The sequence below is a fragment of the Papio anubis genome, chromosome 4 (genome assembly GCF_008728515.1).
Source record: "Papio anubis isolate 15944 chromosome 4, Panubis1.0, whole genome shotgun sequence".
Lineage (NCBI taxonomy): Eukaryota > Metazoa > Chordata > Mammalia > Primates > Cercopithecidae > Papio > Papio anubis.
The window spans coordinates 94927718-94950169 of record NC_044979.1 but is presented as its reverse complement, the minus strand read 5'-3'; the positions used below and the strand labels follow the sequence as shown (position 1 = coordinate 94950169).

The window sequence follows — 22452 nt, the reverse complement described above, 5'->3', positions numbered from 1 at the left end:
GACCAGGTCCTCCAGGAGCTTACAGTTCAGGTAGGAGAGAAGCATGTACATATCTTTATTGTAATAGTGTTGTATATACAAGGTATATGCAAGGGCAGCCTGGTGCATGCCAGCCTGCGAATGTTAGGCAGAAATGGACAAGAAGGCCTCATTTGAGCTACGACCTTATACAGTGGCCACTCTGCTGTGCCCACAGTAAGGGTGAGCATGGCTGCTGCAAAGGTTCAGAGATAGTCTGTAGAGAACTGCAAGTAGATTTGCGTGGCTGGAAGGTGGAATGTCAGCTGAAAAGTGGTGGGAATTGAACCTTGTATGTAACACAGAGACTTCCTCTTGCAAGCCAGTAGTCCTCAATCCTGTACATTTCAATCATCTGGAAAACTTTTTAAAAAAAAAATTTTTTTTTTTTTTTTGAGACGGAGTCTTGCTCTGTCGCCCAGGCTGGGGTGCAGTGGCCGGATCTCAGCTCACTGCAAGCTCCACCTCCCGGGTTTACACCATTCTTCTGCCTCAGCCTCCCGAGTAGCTGGGACTACAGGCGCCCGCCACCTCGCCCGGCTAGTTTTTTGTATTTTTTAGTAGAGATGGGGTTTCACCGTGTTAGCCAGGATGGTCTCGATCTCCTGACCTCGTGATCCACCCGTCTCGGCCTCCCAAAGTGCTGGGATTACAGGCTTGAGCCACTGCGCCCGGCCTAAAAAAATGTTTATACCTGGATCCTGGGACCATTGAATTAGAATCTTCAGGTAGAGCATGTCCTGAGCATGTATTTTTCTTTACATTGTTCGTGGATGATTCTGATTTGCAACTAGATGACCTCTTATTTGTTGTAGGTAATGAATATCCACTGAAGAATGGATCAGGGGCGTGGCATGACCCTACACGTTCAAACTGAAAACTGGAAAACTTTGTATGAAACGGAGTCCATCTTATAAACACTACTTCTATAGGTGCAAATAGGTCACTATCATCCCTAGTTCAGTACGCCTAAGGGGTAATTGTTCTAGACACAAAGAAATAATAGGATCCAATTACCATGGCATACCAAGCCCTGTTATGGGAACTGCCTGATAGTAGTGTCTGCCTCTTCATCACACCATTGCAAAACTGAAAGCTCATAAGATTTCAATCTCTAGCTATTTAAGGATCCTTTTAATGAAACTTTAGATTTCTAATTCCAGTTATATCATCTTGTCTTAATAGTGATCCGTGGAAACTAAAACTGATATTCTGTTCAACCTTTTCCATATCACAAATCTGGGTAAAATAAATATAGCTAGCCAGCCAACTCTCTTCACTCTAGCAACATTGAGATTTAAAGGAGAAAGCTTACTTTAAATACACCATCAGTCAAACCTATGCCTATTCCTGCTTTTCTCTTGTATACAATTCAGTGATTCTGTCTGCTACAGTGATAGAGAAAAGCAGTGAAATGTTCCAATCAAAATAGGAACTGCTGAATGCATGTTTAGCCCTGAAAAACTAGAGAATGCTCTTGCAGAGAAGGATTTATTCCTTAGGAGTTAAACTTGAAAGGAAACCATCTTTGTAGAATTCCTTTGAGACATTTCAGTGCCTCTTGCCTCAAGCAGGCCTGTCCACTGGCTGCTCAAAAGGAAGACAAATTTTATTATGAAATAAGAACTAGCAAGGAAAGATGGGGAAACTGTATTGGGTCTTTGAGTATTTGGGCTGGAATTGGGATATTTCTTTTATTGAAAAGGCATCTGGCCACATTATAGGCAGACATCACCCCCAAGTGTTCCAAAAACTCAGACGACAATAACAAAGTCAGATGTACATGCCCATGTCAGCCCGGAAGGCTAACCACCCACCCTCTACATGTGCTTCTGGGGTTGGTGTTGAAGGGGCTGAGGGAGGTTTGTTGTCACAGCTGTAGGCCTGTAAACAGTCTACCAGGATAATTTCTGTTTCAGCTATTGGCTTTTTAAATCCAACTCTATGCTAATATACATGGTATTTAAAACACCTAATTCTGTGGTCATGTCATTTAGAAATCTTTAGTAACATTTTTTGAATGTTAATTGTATGTATAGTTCCACTGTGCTCTTACAAAGAGCAGAAAGACATATAAAAATGATGAATTGCTATGCCTTCTCCATTGTCTCTGTTGTGTATAAATACAAAAAAGAAATGAAAAAGAGTAACAGCTATATATCGTTGACTCTTATTCTCTCTAAAGAAGGGAAGACAGGCAGACCACCTGAGCCGGGACAAATCTGACTGCTAGGCAGAACTGTGAGCATCTATAGGTCCAAGTATCTCGAGAATAAGGGGAACTTGTTAGTCATCTAACAGCCTTCTGATTACTGTCAGATCGGTGAGCTGCTTATACAGGCCTCAGGGCACCTGATTAAGTTGGAGATAATCCATGTCACCCAAACATTTAAAAATGGAATTGGCTGTCTCAGAAAGAATGAGTAGTGAGTTGCCCATCAGAGTATCAGCAGCCATTAAACTCAACCTTGTACAAAGTGGGAAGGCATTGAGGAAATGTTTACTAAGTTAAGGTTACCATAACGATACTGGGAAGAAGCTTAGCCAGATGATGGCAATTCTTAGAGCCAGTTCTGTGTAGGAATCCATACTGGGTATTGTAGCAATACAAAAGTCACAAGTACAAAAGTGTATCGGTGTTAGACTCTTACTACTTTTCCCCTTTTTATTTTAATTTTTTTACATAATTAAATATATCATTTTGAATATATTCTCATTATAAAAATGTTGAAAATACAGACAACATATAGAGGAACAAAAAATCTCTTAGCATTGCCACCCAAATGTAGCCTCCTGTCATCTCCCTGGGTATTTTCTTGTGATCTTTATTTTCAATGTACATTTTTACATAGTTCTATATTCACCATTTTTCTCTTAACCATAAATATTTTTAAAGGTGATATTATTCACTGCATGAAATAAATGTATTCTAGTCTTAATTTGCTTAACTTTTCTTCTACTCTTGGGCATTGAGGTTGTATACACTTTTTTCTATTATAAATATTTAGTTCAAAGGTATGAATATTTTATAGAATTTTATTAGTGATAGCTAAGTAGGTTTCCCAGATATTTTAACTTATTTATCTACAGCATGTGTCAAAATTGCCAATGCTGCTTCTCATTAGGTGTTAATATTTGAAATTGTTTTTCTAGCTTTCATAAGTGAGAAATAGACTGGATCAGGTAAGAGAAGGTTTATTGGAGTGGTGCAAGTGGGCAGCTCTCAGAGCCCCTGGCAGGCAGCAGGAAGCACCGCTGTGATGTGGGAGGGCCTCCCACTTGGTGGACAGAGCCCCATGAGGATCTCCCTTGTCCCCAACTGGCCGCCCGCCCTGCTCCAGCTGCCATCTTCCTGGTCTCCTTTGGGTTTCTATTTGCCTGCCCCTGTGTCGTTGCATGCTCATGCTGTCTATCTGCCTGTCTCTGTGCCTCACACTCTGCATTTCTCTGGGACTCTTATCTGTCAGCCTCTCTTCTCTTTTAGTCTCTGCCTCCCTCTGTCTGCCCCAGTGTCCCATAATCACCCCTGCTTGCTCCTCTCATGGTTAAAAATAGCTGCCCTGGCAGTCCTACTCATCTACTGAGTTCAGTGGTCTTCAGGGTCTGCCTAGGTCACTGTGTGTCTAACTTCCAAATTCTTCCACGTTCTGAGGAAGGGAATCAGGTTGGCTCAGCTAGGTCAGCACAGTGTCTGCTCTTGGTTGAGGTCACTCTAGTGGCCAGGGAGACATGAGGCACAGACCCGGATACTGACTCACCCTGAGAGTGGAAGAGGCTGGTTCTAGGAGCAGGTTGCTGAGGAGTGGAGATGCTCTTCTAGCCCTGACTTCCCAGTCCTGAGGAGCTCCACTCTGTAGAGAGAGGTCAGCAGGCGTGCTTGGGCTCCTCTGTGGGCCTAGTGATGGACCTTTCTAGATAGATAATCTATCTTGATTGATGGAAACTATCTTCTAGGATTAGATTTGCTGTTCTGAACTGAGGAAGATTTGCTTAATTGGTTCCACCTCTGATTCTGGGTGTTTGTTGGGGTGGGGGAGGTATGTGGTGGTTATAGTGTAGAGTATCTCTGATGGTCTTGTTTATATGTTTTTTTCTTTTTCTTATTCTTTTCCTTTTTTTCTTCAACTCCCAAAACTGTAAGCAAACTTGCTTTTTTGTTTGTTTGCTGCATCGACCCTAAGGTAATAAGCTTACTTTGGAATCAGAATTAGCCCTGTGGTTCTCCCTGAGAGGGTGGCCCATCATTTTCACCAAGAGGTTGGGTCGGGGGGACAGGGTTGGACAGAGATCCTTGACCTGAAAACCTGAAGCAGGACTGGGGGATTACAGAGTTCATAGCAAGACTGTGAGTCAGAAGCAGGTGGTCAGGCTAGAATGAGGTCAGACTGAGGACCAGGGCAGAGCTGGCAGCTCTGTGGAAGTCACAGGAGAACCAGGAGAGAGCATAAGGAAATGGGGGAAGGGCTAGGGAGATTAGCCTGCCATTTTACACACTTCCCTTGGGTTTTACTGTAACGATGAATCACATAGTGCATTTTATGTATTTAATTGTTTAATGAGAAAGTCATGTTTGTAGAACCAGACTCTAAAAGCACCACAGTATCCACTGAAAACTTAATTTCCCTCCCACCCTGGTCACTCAGCCATACAATTCCCTTGAGAGGGAATTGTTCCCTGGTTGAGAATATCAAGGCACAAGGAAGCAGATTTGCTCAAGGTCACATTGCTGGCAAGGACAAGCCACCTTTCTAACACCAAAGTTTGTGCTCTGCCCAGTCCACTTCACTGTGCCCTACTAGGACTTTTTGTAACACAGTCCAGACAGTACAGTGTTTGTAGATAGTTTGTATTTTTTAACCTTCTATTTTCTATTTCTCACCTAAATAATGTCTTTTCTGAGGCCAAGCCAATCCTGTTAATCCCCATTGCACTGTATGTAAATTACTTTGCAGTAGTTAAAAAGTAAATAGCATTCACAATACTAATGATGTTAGAAGTATAGAGATTCTGGCCAACTAGGTGGCTCACGCCTGTAATCCCAGCACTTTGGGAGGCCGAGGTGGGTGGATCATGAGGTCAGGAGATCAAGACCATCCTGGCTTAACACTGTGAAACCCCGTCTCTACTAAAAATACAAAAAAATTAGCCAGGCGTGGTGGTGGGCTCCTGTAGTCCCAGCTACTTGGGAGGCTGAGGCAGGAGAATGGCGTGAACCTGGGAGGCAGAGCTTGCAGTGAGCCGAGATCACACCACTGTACTCCAACCTGGGAGACGTGAGACTCATCTCAAAAAAAAAAAAAAAAAAAAAAAAAAGTGTAGAGATTCCATAAGCATTTTTGAGGTGGCTGCTATGTGCCAGCCTCTCAGCTGGGTGCGAGACATAGAGGTGGTGAAAAATTGAATCTGTATTGATCATAGATGTTGAGAAACTGCCAAAAGTCATGAATCTACTTTTACTAATCTACTTTTCGTGTATCTTCCTTATAAAATACATTTTTGAAAAATCCAGCAATTTGGCTTTCTGTAAGAATGGCAAGTTCTTAAAAATTCCATAATGTGAACTCATGTTTGTTTTCATTTCCAAATTAGCAGAATTGTACTGAGGTTAGAACTCTGGGATAGTAGCTTAAGGAAGCCACAGGTCCTTCCTTCCCTCAGGCTTTAGAGATCCCTTGTGAAGGATTTGTATGTCTCAGTGGGAGTAGGATGGAATTCTCAATGTGGACCATGCCCTGTATTTGCTCCCCAGTTTAGGGTACCTGAGAGGTACCCTAGAGGGTACACTGTTTCTATTTCCTGCTGCTGCAGCCAGGATGCTTCCACTTCTGAGCCACATTCTGGAGTTGACCTTGGAAGGCGTGATTAGCTTGAAGTGCATTGCATAGGCCTCTCTGGGCTGGCCTAGGCACATGACCAAACATCTGTGAAAAAATGTGTTTTGAGTAGTGTCAAAGAGCTGATTTACAATTACCTTTTGGAGCTCAACCTCTCAAAAGTTGGGATTGTCTGTGCTTGCCCTGTTCATGTTGTTCATTTGACTGCAGACAGAGCAATTCAGGCTTTTCATTAGCCTGTGTCATTCTTTGGATTCGTGATGGGTTGATTTGTGTGAATATGGGTGTACATATGTGTATCTATTTTAGCCTACATCATGATATTTCTGAGCATTAGAGTTGTTGTAACTTTTTTTAAAAAATGTGGGCTTGAGTCACTGCTAAATGTAAAGCAAGCATGTAGAGCAAAGATCAACCAATTGTTTCAGAGTTTGAAAGTCATTTTCATGTCACATCCAGATTAGACTTTTAGTCACTCTGTAAAGATTTTCATTAGACCTTGGATTACACATAAATAGATGCTCAGAGATCTAAGCTGGTGCTGCCTCCTGGGATAGAAGAAAGCCTTTGAGATCTTAGAAGACCCCAGGTTCATTACTGGATATAGTTGTCAACAACTTCTCAGGTGAGTTCTAGGATGACTAATGTGGCAGCAGGATTGACAAGTCTTGTCATAATTTGTACAGGTGTTTCAATGTGTAGAGGTTGAATTTGACCTCTGACTTTTGCTATTTCATTCTTTCATTTCCATGAGTTCCTAGATGGTATAGATTTAATAGGCTTTATGTAGACTGATCTGAAATCACAGGGTTGATTTTATTTTATTTTGATTTTATTTGGTCATTTGCTTTCAACTGAGCTTGCTATCTTAAAGCAGTCTTGGTGGGGTTTTCATAACGTTCTTGTTGGAGTTTTCAAGGGAGTTTTACATTTAGATATAATTCACATACCACAAAATTTACTCTTCTGGAATATATGTCGGTAATTTTTTTAGTATATTCACAAAGTCTTGTTACCATCACCACTATGTAATGAATCTCTATCACTCAAAAAGAAACTCCATATTACTTTGTTTCCTTCAGCCTCTAGCCAGTCCCTGGCAAACATTAATCTATTTTCTGTCTCTATAGATTTGCTTATTCTGGACATTTTATATAAGTGGAATCATATAATATATGGCCTTTAAAAAAAATCTGTCCTCATTCACTTAGTGTAATGTTTTACATGTTCATACATGTTGTAGCATGACTCACTATTTAATTTCTTTTTATGAATTAAATAATATTTCATTGTGTGGATATTCTACTTTTTATTTATGCATTCAGTTAATAGACATTTAGCTTTTTCTACTTTTTGACTATTATAAATAATGCTACTGTGAACATTCCTGTGTAAGATGTCGTGTAGACATACATTTTCATATGTCTGGGTTTATACCCGGCAGTGGAATTGCTGGGTCACATGGTAACTCCATGTTTAACTGCCAGAAGGTTTTCCAAAGTTTACGTTCCCATCAAACTGTATAAGGTCCCAGTTTCTCCACATCCTTGATAACACTTGTTATTGTCTGTTAATTAATTAATTTTATATAAACATTTTAGTGGTATCTCATTTTGGTTTTGATTTGCATTTCCTTAATGGTTAATGACAATGAGCATCTTTTCATGTGCTTATTGGCCATTTTTTGTGGCTTCTTTGGAGGAGAAATGTTTATTGTAGTTATTTGCCCATTTAAAATATTGGGTTATTTGTTTTTTTATTATTGAGTTGTAAGAGTTCTTTATTCTGCATATTAGACCTGTATCAGATGGTCAGCAAATATTATCTCTCATTCCGTGGATTGTCTTTTTATTTTCTTAATATTGCCCTTTGAAGTGCAAAATGTTTTAATTTTGATAAAGTCTAGTTTATCACTTTTTCCCCCCTTAGTTGCTTGTGTTTCAAGTGCCATATATCAGAAATCCTCACCTAATCTGAGGTCAGGAAGAGTTACCCCTGTGTTTTCTTCTTAGAGTTTTATAGATTTAGCTCTTGCATTTATGTCTTTGGTCCATTTTGAGTTAATTTTTGTACATAGTGTGAGGTAGAGGGCTCAGCTTTATTCTTTTGCATGTAGATATCAAGTTCCAGCACCAGCACCATTTGTTTTAAAGGCCTTTATTCCCCCTTTGGATTATCTAGGCCCTTTTGTCAAAAATGAATTGACCATAAATGTGAGGGTTTAATGTCTACATTCTCAATCTTATTCCACTGATCTGTATGTCTGTGTTTATGCTAGGACACGTTGTCTTGGTGCCTGTAGCTTTGTAGTAACTCCAAATCACAGTGTGACTCCTCCAACTTTGAAAATACTATTTTTTGATGTGTTGCTGATGTCTGTCCTTCTCCCACACGTATTTTGAGATATCTTTTCTTTGTCATCATGAAGTCATATTGGAAATGCTATTTGAAGTGGCCATGAATTCATTTTCAGATCTAACCTCGGTATTTATATACAAGGTGTGGATTTGGGTGGAATCAGACATACTCCAAAAATTTGGCCACTGGCTCTGTTTCTTAACTATAAAATGAAACTCTCCCAAATCAAAGGGTAATTCTGGGAATTAAATATGTGACATACGTAAGAGCATCTAGCATTGTATCTGGGAAATATTAGGTACAAAATTTATGTCTGTTGCCTTTTCTATCCCCTTCTCATGGATGCAGAAGCTTTCTTGGTACCTTGTAATACGATTCTAAATTCTTCCTTAAAATCATTCTTCTTCCGTTTAGAAACTGTTTTCTCCAGGGTCATCATAGGAATTGGAATTACTGAATTTTCTAGTCTGTGCTGCAATATTTGTATAATGTTTCAGACTAAGTTCACTGCTTTATCTCCAGTGTCTAAAACTGTGCCTGACCAATAGTAAGTGATCAGTGAACATTTGTTAAGTGAGTACTAAATGTTGATCCCATTTTCTTATTTGCTTGGATAAATATAAAGTTAATTGCTTGCATATATGTTTCTAAGTGAGCCCACATAACAGTTGTGTGAATGTTTAATTACTGAGGTATTTTCCACAAGATTTTTATGAGTAGTTTATCCAGCTGACCTAGTATTTTAACTTTCTTGAGTGGCACTTCTGTCTTCCAAATACTCACATGTTCCCATCTAGATATTTTCTCTGTGGGGTAATTCCAGACCAAAATAGGAAAGATTGAGTCTGGGTAGTAAAGTTTAAACAGCAAGTGGAGAGGGGAGTGGGATATTGGGGATGGCAAAGACGTGGTCATGAGAACCAAGGAGGGAAACTTAGGGAGGATAGGGTCAAGTAGGAAAGCACACTGCCAGCTTCTGACCATTGCCATGTTGTTTATGTGACAGTCAGTTTCTCATGACTCTGTTGACCTCTCAGGTCTATACATGAAACTATAAACAGAGAGTTTCCAGGTATCATTACTGGCTGCTGTGAGCCTGATACACACTGAGAAATAGCACCTGTCTTGTTATTATGTGCATCGAGAATAAGCCAACCTTTATAGGTAAGAGTGCAAGTCATTTTGTGGGCTTGTAGGATCCTGTCTAGGATCAGCCTAGACAGGATCGTCAGGCTGAAGGAATGTTGGTAAATGGGAAAGTGTTGCCTCAGAGAATGGATTCCATTATCAAATAGGTTTGGAATGAGTTCAACCAAGTTAACAGGTTTGGGTTTTGTTGTTGTTGTTTTTGTTGTTTAACTTCAGAATTTCTCAGAGCCTGTAATGTGCCAACATATGTTACATGGTGTCTTTAAGAGTGAATGTAAGAGCAGGACTTCCCAAAGATGACTAAAAGGCTCCCACAGAGAACCTTCGGGGACTGGTACTTGCCAGGGCATATTTTGCATAGTTATGGTTCAGGGTAATGCCTTTATTTCTCAGACATGAAGTCTTATTCTTTAGTCTTTTTCAGTTGCTGTTTCTAAGAACGGTCATGTCTGCTGATACATAACATAGAAGCTGACTGTGTCTGTTCTCTTACTAAGAACTGTCACAAAAATGAGAGCTTAAATTAGGAATTACAAAAAAATTGATGAAACTGTCTGTATAAGTGTATATATATAAGTTACAAAATATCCTATGCTCCAGGATATCAATATTTGGGTTTTTAAAATCTGTTACTTGTATTGCTCAGTCTGTGTGGTGCCTGATAATCCTTGATATAGCAAACTTGAAAATTTGATTTCTGTGGATTTTGTTCTAATGCACACTCCTTAAGATGGAGAACAAGGAAGAGGCAGGAGGACAAACTATGGAAAACATGACCACTGACTTCTGCTATAGAATAAACACAATATGGACCACTATCATGGTGCTGTGGTAGTAGATAAGCTTGTCACTGGAATGCATTCTTGGAGTTCTGTGGTAGAGCAAATTGTATATAGTTACAAACGTGGGTGCAGCCCTCTCTATTCCTAGGAATTCTTTTTCCTTCCCTCTCTCTACCCACACACTCATCCTTCCTTCCTTCTTCTAAGTCATCAAATAGGAGTTATTTATTTAATTTTCTAAAGAGAGAGAGAGAAATGGGAGAAAATGGAAGATGTCTTAGTGGCTGCTAGTAAACCTGATTTGTGTGTGTTGGTGCGTGTCACCATTGTGGTGTAACAGCAGCACAGCTGGGAATCCCAGCATGGGTAATTTCCATTGACATCTCTAGTGAAAATACCCAAACACCACGTTTTTCTTATCTGCATTGTCAGGGGGTTTCTACACTTCCCTACTAGATGATGGTGTTGGGAGGAGTGATATTAAGCAGATTCTTTCACCCGAGAGCATGGCACATAATGTATCTCCAACAATTGAGACACAGCCAGAGAAGAGGGTCAGGGAATGAAGAAGACTGATGGAGGTATATGAGTCAGAATCTGAGGTTGGGGAGTGTTGGGGGAAATGAGAGAAACACAGATCGGGTGAACAAATGGAAAAAGAACCATGCAAACTAGAAAGGTAATTGCTGTTTTATTTTTACTTCAGTGATGTTTCCCTAATTTTAAAAAATTAGGCAAAAGAAAAAAAAGTTCAAAGGAGAAAGTAAAAAAGCTCAAGCAGAAGATAACAAATGTTAACATTTATTTCAGCCATGCCTTTGTACAAACAGTGAGAGAGGAACAGAAAGATGGATAAATGATGGGCAGAAATAATTGTGTAAGACTGGGTTCAAACAAAACATGGCTTTAAAAGTAAAGCATTCAATTTGATGTTACTTGAATTTAACAAAAGGGAAATAAATTGTCCATTTTCTGAAAAGTAATTCTGTAGCATAAGAGTATTTGTTCTCTTAGGTTCAGAAAAGAGATGAAAACCGTCACGAGGTTGGGAGTCAGGATGGATTGAGAATAACAGGAAAACATGATAAACATCGAGTGCCTTCTCCCTCCGTCCCTGCCTGGCTTTCTGATGTATGCTGCTTGTTTTATTTTTGTTTTGTTAGGCTTTATAGTTTTAACACTCTGTAGCTCTAATTTCCCCTGGGTATCCCTCTACCTATTTATTCCTAATCAATGTACTGTTAACCATTGGTCTTTTTACTATGGCTTTTCATTCTTAAAAATTTAATGGGCTGGGCATGGTGGCTTACGCCTGTAATCCTAGCACTTTGAGATGCCGAGCTGGGTGGAACACTAGGTCAGGAGTTTGAGACCAGTCCGGCCAACATCATGGTGAAACCCCATCTCTACTAAAAATACAAAAATTAGCTGGGCGTGGTGGCAGGTGCCTGTAATCCTAGCTACTTGGGAGGCTGAAGCAGGAGAATAACTTGAACGCAGGAGGCAGAGGCTGCAATAAGCCGAGATCGCACCACTGCACTCCAGCCTGGGCAATGGAGCGAGACTCCGTCAAAAAAATTAAATAAATAAATAAAATTAGTGTTTGGTGAGCAACATGGTGATTTTTTTTTTTCCTTTTAGAAAGGGGTTTTGGGTGCCATATTCCTTGAGTTTGGAAATATTTCATGTTTGAGGATTGTTATGTTTGGAATCATCTGTTGCCTTTATTTTTGAAAGACAACTTTTCTATTGCCAAACTGTCTTCTAAAGAGGTTGCTCACATTTCTAGTCTACTAGCAATTTATGAGAATGCCTACTTTCCACAGGGGAACTTTAAAGACTTTGCCTGAAATGATAGAACTCTATTGGGTAGTGGCTGAAGTAAGTTCGAGTTGGTAAATCAGTGGCCAGATTATGGAAAAACTTACATGTTGGAGAATCAGCTGTTTTCTTGGTGAGTTTCTCCTTTGTTTGACTGATTAACAACTTTCCAGCAGGTCAAATGAGAGCTATTGGGCAGCTTTGTGGAGCTGTTTACAGACTTTGTAAATTGTGTGGGAACCCTCTTAAAAGATTTCTCATTCTGTCTGCCTGCCCACTGTGGAAAGGCACCTGTCTGGCTGATGGTAGAGTTTGGTTGCCATCTGAAGATAGTAGAAAGTGGTAAATAATTTCATCTACTAAAAAAATTGGCATCTGATTTTTTTTAACTGATAACTTTTTTGGTTATGAAGTATGGTCTTTTGCCTTGCCTGACAGTCTGCTGTCTTGATACTGAGCAGTCCTTATGAGCCATTGCTAAACGATTTCCATTTGAAGCTGTATAAGCTGGAGGGTCTGGTCCTGTAGGGCAGCTCATCTCTTGTAGTGACACAGTTTGAAGTACCTGTAAGTTTACACTGGGCTTTTTACTAAAAAACCTTGCTGATCTCACGTAGAAAACCAATAGCCTGTTTCATCCTTTGTTTCATTTTATCCAGACAATAGAGGAAATGGGAAAGAAAATTACCCAGATGTGATTTCATACACTTAAGTTTTGGCCATCATACTTTGTGGTGACTCAGATGTACACCAGCCATTGACTTTTTTAGAGGAGGTGAGCAGGACACTCCTGGAAGATTTCAGGAGGCAGAAATGTGTCTAAGTTTGCCCATTTTGTGCTACAGAAAAAGGGGAGAAGATAGGTGGTTTAGAATGGTATGGCCTAAAACTGGGCTCTCTAGTATGGTAGATGCCAGTCATCTGTGGCTATGCAAATTTCAATAATTTGAAATAAAATTTAAAATTTAGTTTCTTAGTTGCACTGGCCACATTTCATGCACTCACTGGGGCAAGTGGCTGGAAGCTACAATATTGGACAGCATCAAGTTCTACCGGCTAGTAGATGCTACTGGCTGGTAGAACCTGATGCTGTCCAATACTGGCTGTGCTGTCCAATGGCTGGCTCTGGTCTGCGTGCTGATCTTTTCTTTCCATGATCCTGCGGGGTTCATTCCAGCCTTAAGAGTTGGGCTCTTGTCTCTTCTCCCTTGTTACCTCTACTTTCTTTTTTTTTTTTGAGACGGAGTCTCACTCTGTCGCCCAGGCTGGAGTGCAGTGGCCGGATCTCGGCTCACTGCAAGCTCCGCCTCCCGGGTTCACGCCATTCTCCTGCCTCAGCCTCCCGAGTAGCTGGGACTACAGGCGCCCGCCACCTCGCCCGGCTAGTTTTTTGTATTTTTTAGTAGAGATGGGGTTTCACCGTGTTAGCCAGGATGGTCTCCATCTCCTGACCTCGTGATCCACCCGTCTCGGCCTCCCAAAGTGCTGGGATTACAGGCTTGAGCCACCACGCCCGGCCTACCTCTACTTTCTATCTTGAGCTTACTCACATCATGGTGGCTGAGTGGAAGGGCAACACCCTGAGACAACAGAACAAGCGTAAGTTACATTGCCATTTCTAATGCAACCTCAGAAGTCACGTAGCATCATTTCTGCCATAATTAGAAGCCACTCAAATTGGAAGGATGGGAATATAGAAGCCACCTGTTGATGAAGAAGTGTCACTGTCACTTTGTTAGAGGAGCATGTGGGATGGGATGTACATTGGTGTGGTCATTTTGAAAAATACATCTTCCACACCCAGTAATGAATCAGAACTGGCATCAGCTTGCTGTAAGCCATAAATAAGCCTTGACGTCTGCCTTGGGTCTGGAGACTGGGTGCTTCTCATTTTCGGGAGCTATGATGGTCATTGTTCTGTGCTGGGGCTGTTCTGTCTTTGGGTGTGAGGATGGGAGAGTTGCCTTTTGCATAGTACTCGGAGTTCTTTGATGAAAAACGGTAAGCACAGAGTGGTTTATTAGAATGCCCTTAATGTGCTAAACTCCCTCAATCAATGGATGTCTGCAGTGAATCTGCAACATAGGGGAATATGCAAGGAAGATCAGGGCCCTGGTTGCTGGATTTGATTTTTAAAATTAATTTGATGGAAGCCAGCTTAGAGTTTTAACACATTACTTATATCCCACATTTTGACTTACATTTTCTTATTTGTAATTCCTGTGAACTATTATTTTTTGGTAACATTCTCACTAGATGTAAACTCCTAAATAATTAAGATCCATCTTTCCACAAATTTTTAAAGTTTGATAAATGGATACTTGAGAATGTTTTCTTACTTCTGAGATAAAATAAGTTTAGTAAAATTCTTCTGGCAGCTAGTGTGAAGGAGAGGGAACACAGGTTATCAATTTGATAAACAAATAACGTGCCACCTGCCGTGTCAATTAAGAAAAAACAAAAACAAGAATGGGACAGAGTCTTCAAATTGCTTTTAGTCTATACACTCTACTGAAGAGAATAAAATAGCCATGCCATTGTTAGCACTGGGAACAGAGGTGCTTTTAGATTTTTCTTGCCTTTTTAGCTCTAGTCTACCAGTAACCACCCCACCTTTTTAAAACCTGTTTTCTCTGCCTTTTCCTTTTATGTCTCTCTTTTTACCAGTTTGTACTAGTTTAAAAGTGTCTCAGGTTAAATTTTTTGCAGTAATCTTTCTTTCCCCTAGAAGTGAGTAAAACTTCCTGTATCCCTTTTTCTCCCCACCTACGTTCCCTAAATTAGTGATTCTCTTACAAGAAATTGCTTATTATTGCCCCTGCAGTTTTGGAAGGATACCTCCAAAATATATCTTGGGGACTTAGATTTATAGAATTTGGTTTAAGCTTAAATTCTCAGTCCCAGGGTTATTTTTAGTTAAGTGGACAAACAAACTTGAAGTGTGTACATCTGATACATGACCCACTAGGGTATTTTGTTTCTCGTTATTTGAGAGTGTTCAGTTAGCACTTATAGAGCATTACGCATTGTTAGCTGGCTGTTTACATTTCTGAAAAGATGATAAGTAGATTTTTATAGGAAATAGGGAAGTTTTAAAACTTCACATTCACATTTCATAGTAACTCAATTGATAGTCTTTTTAGATAAGTAATGAAATGCTGTCTGTGGTTGCCAATTGTTAAAACTCTACCAAGCTTCCGCAAGCAGTTGTCAGTTAAGGGAGCGTAACAACACCCACTGATAAAATTCAAACCACCAGATGTTATTTTAAGTTCTTGGGTGGTGCTATCTTTTCTTACCCTTTAAACTGCTAAGTCACATCCTGCTTTGCATTTCAATTTGGTATAAATTGGATGCAGCAGACATAGGCCTGGCATAAGATGCTCAAACAAAATTAAATACCAAAATTAAAGAAGGCAGTTCTGTGGAGTTAATCTGTCATTTCTGGATGCAAGATTATGTTAGAGCAGTGGCTCAACTCTTGCTGTTTATCCAAATCACCTGGGAGCATCTCAGGATGCCCTTGCCCTGGCCTCATCCCCAATATCTGGACCAGTTGGTATGAAATGGCACCAGGCTTTGGGATTTTGTAGAAGCTTCCCAGGGTGATCCTGTCATGCAGCCAGGGTTGGGGTTGAGAAATGTTGTAGGAGGTGCCCCTCCCTGCCCAGCTCACAGCTTTGTCCTCCATGCTTCTCTCTACCTAGTCAAGCCCTAGCCACATCTTCATGGCTCCCTGCAGGCCACCTCTTCCCAAGCTTTTTCTTACAACTACAGCCCCACCGAGCTCTTCCCTTGTGACTGCCCACAGCACCTACCAGATGGCCCACCGTGGGGTGTATTCTGGCGTATTTCATTTGTGACATCTTCTCGCTCTGATCACAGTGGTTTTCCTCCTTGGATTAAGCTTCTTTCACTTAGTTTCCGTCACTGAAGGGTTAGCACAGCAGTGGACACATAGTAGTTACTTTATAGGATGTATACTGAATTGAGTTTTCATCAGTGTGCCTGTCTTCTTTTGGCTACCTGTTTTTCCACTTGTAGCTTCCTTTATTAGCCCACATTTACTCATAAGTATTTCTTCCTTGTAAGGTGTGGAAGGACACGTAAGAGTAACTAAACTACAGAAGGAGGAGGAAAACTCAGCCCATTTCTGATTTCTCCATTCAGGAATGGAGGAGTTGTCATAGGACCTATGGACTTATCTCTCTCCATTCAGAACATTGATTCATCCTGATCTGTAGTGACTCTTGGGACCACATGGGTGACAAATGCAACATGAAAGGGGCTGGCTTGCTGGAGAAGGTGAAAATTATTTGAGGATTGGATCTTTACCGTCTATCCTATTTTGAGAATTTGAGATTATTTTAGGCCAGGATAATATACACCTTCAAATCGAAAATAGTAGCTTTTGGCTGAGTGTGATGGCTCACACCTGTAGTCTCAGCACTTTGGGAGGCCGAGGCAGGTGGATCACCTGAAGTCAAGAGTTTGAGACCAGCCTGACTGACATGGCGAAACCCTGTCTCTACTAAAAAGTACAAAAGTTAGCCAGGCATGGTGGCATGCGCCTGTAATCCCGGCTACTCAGGAGGCTGAGGCAGAAGAATTGCTTGAACCCGGGAGGTGGAGGTTGCAGTGAGCTGAGATCGCACCACTGCGCTCCAGCCTGGGCGACCAAAGGGAGACTCCGTCTTAAAAAAGAAAAAGAAAAAGAAAGTAGTAGCTTTCCTTATTTTGTCAAACAATGAAAAGGATTCTTATTGCCAGAGGTTCCTGTTTCTGGCACAGAAAGCTGGCCAGGACAGAGGTGATTGGCAGCTTTCTGTGAAGACATACAGAGGTGACCTAAGGTTCCTAATTTTAAGGCATGCCAGCTTCTTAGGGCCAACGTTATTTGTACTATACCTGTGTAACTGAGAGATCCAAAAATTAAGTGACTTTAACAAGATTAAAGTTTATTTCTGTCTCATGTAACTGTTCAGATATTGTTATTCCTTAGCTGGCATGGTGACACTACGGTCTTCAACTAGTGGCTTTCATTTCTGGGTCCAGCTATCAGCACCTCACAGCCCTCAGGAATGGGGAAAGGGCAGGGAACATGTGCATCTCTTTTAGGATCATGACCTGGAAGACAAACAGCTCTGCTCACATCTCATTGGCAGCCCTTAGTCACAAGCCCCCACCAAGCTGCAAAGAATGCTAGAAGTGTAAGCCTCTTATTAGATGCCCATGAACCAAACTAAAACTCGAGAGTTCTATTATTAAAGAAGGAGAGAGTGGATATTGCTGGATGATAAGCCATGGCATGCATGCTAACTTGCCAAAATATCAGATCTTATCAGTTATCACCCCTGTTCATTGGTAAAAATACACTAAATGTCAAAAGAAACCTCAAATGTATTATGAGTTCTATGAAGTCATGGTAGGAAAGTAAAGAACTTGAGGGGGATGTGTGATATCTCTACCTTTCGGGGAAAGGTAGACCATGAGCTTGAAGAGGACGTGGAAAGTATACGTGTAACTACAGCACAGATAGTGTTGACAAGCAGAGTTTGGTTTGTGGAGCAGGCTCTTGCCATCTTTTGAGGACAAGTGTGTTTGGCAAGAGATTTGCTAACCCGTTTAAGAGAGTTGAACTGAAATTTGATGGGAAGGAAAAATGTCAAAACTTGATTGGCTGGCCAGGTGTGGTGGCTCACGCCTATAATCCCAGCACTTTAGGAGGCTGAGGCAAGCGGATCACAAGGTCAGGAGATGGAGACCATCCTGGCTAACACAGTGAAACCCTGTCTCTACTAAAAATACAAAAAATTAGCCGGGCGTAGTGGCGGGCGCCTGTAGACCCAGCTACTTGGGAGGCTGGGGCAGGAGAATGGCGTGAACCTGGGAGGCGGAGCTTGCAGTGAGCCAAGATCGTGCCATTGCACTCCAGCGTGGGCGATAGCGACACTGTGTCTCAAAAAACAACAACAACAAAAACTTGATGGGCTGGAGAACAATAGGCAGAGCAAAGATAAGAAGACCAATAACAGGAGGAGAACGTCAGTAATTTCCTTTTTAAAAAGCCTGGGCAACTGGTTGGTTATAATACCTGCAGCTCTTTGCCATTGCGCAGCCTATGAGAATGAAGCAAAATAAACTTGAAACACTAAAACTTGAATATAGATAACATCACTGGATCTGTCTCACCATGGTTAGCATGGTTCTCATGACTAGAATATGATTTTAGAAGGGGATGTTTTACTGTAAAGCAGTTTTTGAGAAATCTAGACCTTAATGATGAATCCCTGGGTAAGGGGGCATGGTAGGGAAGAAAGATTGTAATAGGATCAGTATTATGGATGGCCAGATGGAGTCTATGGAGGGCGCTCTCTTCTCAGAAACTGAAACTTTAGAATGAATACCACATGTGCTGATAAAAAGGAGATTCAATCAGATAATCACCCACTGGATGTTTCATTCTGCTAACTTCTGATAAACTCTTGACTTGTTTTTCCGATTATTTAATTTTTAAGAAGACTGAAAAGATAATGCAGAGATTGATAGCTCTGGGTTTCTTTCTGAGCCGACAAAGAGGCATTAGCCAGTGATGGAAAGTGGCAGGAATCAGGAATTGAAATCACCAAAGAAGGATGCCTTGGGCATAACATCTCTATGATACTAGAAATATCTGAAACAAGTCAGAGAAAAGAGAGAAATGATGTCTCTTGTGGCCAAAGACTTAAACTGGCAAGGAGATCTCACAAGGAAGGAATAGCTAAAATATTCTGAGATACATAAGTAATCCCAAGTGATTCCAGTGAACAGTAAAGACAGAAGGCTCCTATGGGAATAAATAAATGTGCTCACACAGAGAACTCTTTCCCTGGCTCAGCAAAGATTGCTGCCAGTCTTTGTAAGTTACTTTTCCACAGACTGTAGAAATGTGAATAAAATGCAGTCCTCAAGTGAGATGTAGACCCAACATCTAGCAGTCAGGATATGAAGAGTGAGTCAGGGTACAGGAAACGTGACTAATACTTTCAGGTAGCACAAAAGTAAAGCAGAGTCCAAGAGGAAACAAACCCATTTGGAGTGGAAGAGAGGTTGAGAAAAGGCTTCATGGAGAAGGCAGTGCTGAAAGTGATCTTCAGAAGATGGAGGACTTTGCCACAGACAGAAGAGAGAAAGTGAGTTAGGAGGGTGCTCCGTGAAGAAGGACTCACTAGGACGAAGAGAGAGTACAGAATGCAGGGTTTGTATATGTGAGTTGTTAGAGATGAAGTTTGAGTAATAACAGCCAAAGTGTAACTGAGTGATGTCTGGCAAGGACTGTACTGAGTGTTTTACATGCATTATTTTAGTAAGTCTTCACAAAACCCTGTGAGGTTAGTACAGTTATTCATGCCTGCTTTTGCATGACGAAGCAACTCAGACATTTAGCTACAGAGTGAGTGAGAGGTAGAGCCAGAATCCAAAGCCAGTAAAATGCAACTGTATAGTGGAGGGTTTTGCCTGCCAGGCCTTGCTATTTTACTTAAGCCTGTAGGCATTGGGAATTTGGAGCAGAGGAGAGCCTGGAGATAAATTGAACTAGGGAGTGAATATAGGGATTGAAGTGCTGGGAGAGAAAATGTGGAGTCAACTGCGGGGCCTAATGGTGGTCTAAAATGGATCAGTTGTTTTGAGAATAGAAGAATATAAAACACATTGAGGGGTGATGAGGTCAGTGTCAGGGAGAGATAGAATCTACACTACTGGGTGCTCTGGGAGAGGGAGTTTGGTTGGATTAGTAGAGTGTGGGTGTCTTAATCAGAGTCAGGAAAGCCAGTGGCAGATGTTAATATCAGCATGAGGGAGTAATGAGCATAAGCTTGCTGTTCCAGTGATGAATCCAGGGCCAACACCAGGCTGGGGACTGGAGTGGGGATAGGGAGCCGTGTAGAGACTTTACTAAAGTCGGGGGCCTGTAAGGTGATCAAGAGCTCAAGTGCACAGAGAGAAGTGGATGGGGGACCAAACTTTGGTGAGTGCCCGTGGAACTGGGAGAGGAAAAGAGGAGCCAGTAAGCAACACTTTAAAGATAAGAAGTATCAGCACTCCTATGTTCACAGAAGCACTGTTGATGATAGCCAAGATGTGGAAACATCCTAAATGCCCATCAACAGATGAATGTGTCAAGACACTGTGGTAGGAACAGAGTGGTCAGTGGCCTGGAGAGCAACATGCCCATGTATGCTTGTGACTACTGCAATAAATACCTCACTCATGACTCTTCATCTGTGAAAAAGATATTCTACAGTGGTATCTACAAAGAGAATATGAAAGACTGCTGTCAGAATGGGGTGGAAGAGTAGGCTCAGAGCCTGATGGACGAAACATGGCTGCACTTCAACAAGGAAAGTTTCCTCCTACTCCATTCTCTGCCCCTCTCCAGCAGGGGCAATGATCCCACCTTCCCCCAAGTCTCCCTGCTCCTCTTTGCCCTGGTATGATGCCAGCACCTCCTATAAGGGGCCCTCTCGTGATGTCAATGATGGGTTCTCCTCCTCCTGGGATGATGACAGTGGGACCTGCTCCTGGAATGAGGCTGCCATGGGAGGTCATATGCCAATGATGCCTAGGCCCCCAGTGATGGAACCTCCCACCTGCTCCATGATGGTGCCTGCTGAGCCCAGAATGACTCACTATGCAGATGAGAACAGCAGGGAGGCCTCTTTATATCAGTTTCCTGTTACTACTTCTGGTTCACCAGGAGATCATGGTGCTGTGACTCTGGGTGATTTCTCTTTTTTTTGAGGTAGACTCTGACCCAGGCTAGAGTACAGTGGCGCAATCTTGGCTCACGGCAACATCCGCCTCCCAGGTTCAAGCAGTTCTCCTGCCTCGGCCTCCCAATAGCTGGGATTACAGGTCCCTGCCACCACGCTTGGCTAACTTTTGTATTTTTAGTAGAGACAGGATTTCAACCATGTTGGCCACGCTGGTCTTGCACTCCTGACCTCAAGTGATCCGCTCACCTCGGCCTCCCAAAGTGCTGAGATTACAGGCATGAGCCACCGTACCTGGCCACTGGATGTTTTCTTAACAGCATGGCAAGGAAGACTTATGCCTTCTTCCTATCAAAGAGAGTAGTTTTGGAGCCCATACTCATCAGTATGGAGTCATGACTCTTAGCCCTGGACGCCTGTGAGAATGTCCTAAGGAGCTTATTCCGCCTCAGTCACGGACTCTGGGCTGGGGCCTGGGCAGCAGTATTTTGTAAAAGCTCTTCACTAGTTTGCAGCCAGGGTTGATAACAATTGGTCTAGACTTTTCTGAAATTTCCTTTCTGTTTCTAATAATCTTCACAGGATCTACCCAATTTTCATTTTCCGATACCTATCTCACTCTCCCTCATCCGGCATAGCTTACTGTCAAGTCCCATGAAGACTGAAGTCATTCAGTTCCTTCATCTGTTTGGGCTAAATTGGTATCCAGAACCCATTTAGCAGAGCTGGGTGCACATTTCCTATCTCTTCTCTGTCTTGGGTTTCAAGTTTGTCTTCTCTCTGGTTATTCTATTCTTTCCTGTTAGTACTTCTCCTTTAAGAAAAAAGATGGAAAACAAGTGGGATTGGAGCAATCCTGTTGGCCTCGGATGCTTTGTGAAGAGAGTTTCCACACCCAGAAGCTTATCTTCTATTTGTGCATCTGGCTCTGGCTATGTGTCCACAAAGCCCTTTAGTTTTCACCACTGCTGTTTGCAAGCCTTGGCTTGCTCCTGATACCAGTCCTGCAGGCATTATTCCAGCATGGTTGTGCAACACTCTTGATTATGAGCCTGGCAGTACACTGTTCTAGTTCCTCTTAACTTTACACACACACACACACACACACACACACACACACACGTTTATTATGATCAGAACACTTAACTGAAACTGTATCCATTAAACAATTACTGGCATTCTCCCTTCCCCCCAGCCCCTGACAGCCACCATTCTCCTTTCTGTTTCTATGAATTTGATTGTTTTAAATATCTCATATAAGTGGAATCATGCAGTATTTGTTCTTCTGTGACTGGCTCATTTCACCGAGTGTAATGTCTTCCAGAGTCATCTGTGTTATTGCCCATTGTAAGATTTCTTTAGTTTTTTATGGCTGAATAATATTCTGTTGTATATATAGCTGTCCCCTGGTATCTGTGGGGTACTGGTTCTGTGATCGCCGCAAATACCAAAATTCATGGATGTTCAAGTTCCTGATATAAAATGGCAAAGTATTTGCACATAACCTGTGCACATCCTCCTGTATATTTAAATCATTTCTAGATTACTTACAATACCTAACACAGTGTAAATGCTATGTAAATAGTTGCTATACTGTATTGTCTTAAAATCTGTATATTTTCATTGTTGGATTATTATTGCTGGAATACTGTTGCTCTGTGGTTGGCTAAAGCCACAGATGTGAAACCTGCAGATACTGAGGGCTGACTACATATACCACAACTAAAAGAGTTGACA

General features: G+C 41.5%; 1 protein-coding gene across 8 annotated transcripts in view; it reads left to right on the top strand.

Annotated features, from left to right (window-relative positions):
• The window catches only part of OSBPL3 (oxysterol binding protein like 3), a 183923-nt gene that overhangs the window by 53653 nt on the left and 107818 nt on the right, over nucleotides 1-22452 (top strand). Inside the window, exon 1 of one of the 8 annotated variants that reach the window (XM_009203213.4) lies at nucleotides 7464-10820. The exons of the other annotated variants lie outside the window; for them this stretch is intronic. The gene's annotated coding sequence lies outside the window, so the exon portion shown is untranslated. Of the gene's footprint in view, nucleotides 1-7463; nucleotides 10821-22452 lie in introns of those variants that run through there. 8 annotated transcript variants of the gene reach the window in all.